Here is a 3,528-nt window from a genome sequence, read left to right as displayed (position 1 = left end):
TTCCTATGGTTTCTGAGCCTTTCTAGGGTTGCAACGTATGAGTTCTGCACTCCAATATGGGAGAAGGGGGTTTCCCTACACCACCAAGTAATTCTCTGACACTAGCTGGAGGTCTTACAATTCAACTCAAATCTGACACTATCTACCCAGAGATAGCATCAGATTCCTACAAGACTGCCATCCACTTGCCCCTGACACACATTTCAGATGCCAATTGCAAGTCCAGGTCATCACCTGTGCTTTTAACCGACTGGATGTAGATTGGAGGTTCCAATGAGCCCCACCTTGGGTTCGACTGATTTGCTAGAGTGGTTCACAAAACTCAGAGAAGCATATTACTTACTAGGTTATCAGTTTATTATAAAAGTATGTAACTCAAGAACAGCCAGGTAGAAGAAATGTATAGGGCAAGGTACAGGGAAAGAGTGTGGAGCTTCCATGCCCTCTCTGGGTGCACCACCCTCCCCAAACCTCCATATGTTCACCAACCCAGAAGCTCCTCAACTCTGTCCTTTTGGGTTTTTATGGAGACTTCATTACAAAGGTATGATCGATTAAATCATTGGCCATTCCTGATTGATTCAAACTGTAGCCCGTCTCCCCTCCCTGGAGGTCAGGAGGTGGGACTGAAAATTCCAACTCTCTAATCACATGGATCACATGGTTGGTTCTCCTGGCAACCAGCCCTTACCCTTAGGTGCATCTAAAAGTCACTCATTAACATAAAAAAAGACACCTTTATCCCTCTTATCACATAGGAAATTCCAAGGGTTTTAGGAACTCTGTGCCAGAAACTGAGACAAAGATTAAATACATATTTCTTATTATAAATCACATCACAGGATGTTATTTCCAGACCCCAGTGAGAAAAGATCTCAGATGCTGATGATGCAGGACCTGGGCTGTGGATAATTCCCTTGGGCAGGGCTTCTGGCAGCTCCTCCCAAGGTGACTGCACAAGCTGCGTGAAGCCTTTGCTCACTGAAATCTGTAGGACATTTCAAGCTCAAGCTTTTCATGAAGCTTTGTGTTTTTTGTAGTCCACTTCCCAAAGTGAGGCATTCTTTAACTGCCATTTGTCCCACCCACAGGCTATGTTGACCTGTTCTGCTAGCATCATGAGAAACACATCTTGTTCACATCTTCCAGAAAGGACAACTTGAGGTTCCTTTCCAGGCAGAAGGGCGAGTGTGCAGGCCCCTCTCCTCTTGGATCTGCCCACCATTCACGGCAGACCCTGTTTCTAGCTGGTCATCAAGGGCAATAGTCATCTCCTTTCAAGATGACTTTTCCTGAGTTTGTGTTTTCCTCTTAGATTTAAAAAATGTTTTTTATTATTATTATTTTTTTTATTTTCAAAAACAACTTTATTCATGACACATATTAAAAAAAAACCTCCCACCCCCTGGAAATGAGCTAAAAAAATAAACAAAATCCACCTCCCACCTCCCTGTCCCCACTTCCTCCCATTCCCTCCAAATAAAAGGGAAAAAAAGGCAAAGGAAAACAAAACAAAACAAAAAACTGAAAAACAAAAAACACCCCAAAACCCCCCAAAACAAGGTAGTGCATTTCCCCAGGGGAAAGGGGAATTTACACTGGAGCCGCTGGGAGTGGATCGGAGATCTTCCAGCTACAGAAATCTGCAAAGAAAGACACTCAAAACAGAAAAAGAAACACAAAAGGAAACAAGATAGATCCAGGCAATCTGGAGGGGCAGGGAGCCAGAAAAGAGGGGTGGGGTGGGTGGTAGACCTGGCAGGACAAGAACAGGCAGGAGGGGACTGTGAAAGCTAGGGAGAAGATGGAGGGAAGGTAACAGAACAGTTTGGTGTCCTTGCAGAGTCCTGGGTAAAAAAACTCCTCCTACCACCCATGCCCACCTACCCTTGAGCAGCCCACAAGGGGGCAAAGGGGGACAGGGAGACAGGGGGAGCAGCTTGCGTGGTTGAGACGTGTCCATGGCGAATTCCCAGAGTGAATGAGCAGCCCCCTGCCCCACTCCCTGGGCCTTCCCTTACTCCCCAAAGCAGGTCCCTCCTCAGCAGTTAGTTATGGGATTCTCCCCCCTTCCACAGTATATCTCTTTTTAAAAAAAATATGGAAAGAACATCAAGGTCATCTTCTGTTTTTTCTTTTTTTTTTTTTAATTCTTTTTTTTATCCTTCTTTCCTCTTTTTTTCCTCTCTCTCCTCCTAATACACACTTTTTTTAGTAAGGGGAATACCATGATGTCGCTCTAGCCCGGCCCCTGTAGACACGACCCCAGGGCCTGCTGTTAAAACCACTGTAGAATCGAGAGCGGGAACTGTTGTAGTTGGTGGTCTGGGCACGGTATCGGGCTCGCAGGAAACCTCTGGTCTGTTGTGCTGATGCCTGGTCTGTTGGTTCGTTTTGGGATCACCTTGATTTGTCTTCCTCTAAATAGGGACTCATCTAAGGCCAAGGAAGTCCTCACTGACTCTTTGTCTGAGAACTCTATACATGCAAACCCTTTGGGATGGCCACTAAATTTGTCACATAGCACGGTTGACTGAACCACAGCCATTAAAGTGTGCTTCCAGCTCTTCTGCTGTTGCACCAGAGTCCACATTGCCAACATAGATGGAACAGGCATCAGCCTCCATCTTCTCCTCAATGGACATGATCACTGGGCCAGCATTGCCTGGAGGTGGACTCATATTCATCTGCTTCTCTACATCGTTCTGTAGCTCCTTTAGCTTCTCAGCTTCTTCCTCCCTCTCCCTGACTCGAGCTTTGATCGCTTCCAGCTCCGGGTCCTCAATGGCGCCGTCCCCCGGGTCACCCTCGACCAGCCCCGGCTCCTCCTCCTCCTGGCTGCCGGGGGCTCCCGAGCCAAGCCCAGGGCCCGGAGCTCCCGGGGGTTGGGGGGATGGTGCACGGGGCCGGGGCGGCTTCTCTTCGGGCTCGGGCTCCGGCTCGGGCTCCAGCAGCAGCTCCTCAGGCTCCAGTTCCTCAGACTCCAAGCCGTTCCCGTAGTCCCCTGCGCCCCCCGGGGCCCCCTCCCCGGCCTCCACACCGGCCCCGGGCACAAGATGGTGCCGCCGCCCCGGCCCGGAGCCCCGACCGCCCGCAGACCCCGCTGCTGCTGCCGCCGCCGCCGCCACCGCCGCCGCCGTCATCGCCGCTCAAAAAAATGTTTTATAAGCTAATATTCTACACTTATTAGAAGGAGCCAATACCGGTTTATATAATACTTGTCTTTAAAAGTGATCACAAATTATACACATCTTTTAAATTACAGCTACAATTTACATGCTGTAAATAACTTCTCTTTTTTTGGTATTGTAACAGGGAAGAGCTAAATTGGACTCCATGTTGGATCTGTTTCTTTGACTTGAACCTTTGCTTTTCGTTGCTTTTGTTATTATAATCATACATAATGGCGTGCCTCAGGGAACCCTGCTGCCTCCGCCAGAATGTTAAACTAAAGTGCCTCTGTTCAGCTCACAGGGAGACAATCTGACCCTGCCCACCTGTGAATGGCTGCAAGAAAGAAGAAATTAA

General features: G+C 48.3%; 1 pseudogene; it reads right to left on the bottom strand.

Annotated features, from left to right (window-relative positions):
* Positions 1-2,110: 2,110 nt before the first annotated feature.
* On the bottom strand, positions 2,111-3,143 carry LOC118889814 (annotated as a pseudogene).
* Between the last annotated feature and the right edge of the window lie 385 nt (positions 3,144-3,528).

The sequence above is a fragment of the Balaenoptera musculus genome, chromosome 2 (assembly GCF_009873245.2).
Source record: "Balaenoptera musculus isolate JJ_BM4_2016_0621 chromosome 2, mBalMus1.pri.v3, whole genome shotgun sequence".
In the NCBI taxonomy this organism is placed as follows: Eukaryota; Metazoa; Chordata; class Mammalia; order Artiodactyla; family Balaenopteridae; genus Balaenoptera; species Balaenoptera musculus.
Note: the sequence above shows the minus strand (reverse complement) of the source record. Positions and strands in the feature narration are given on the sequence as shown.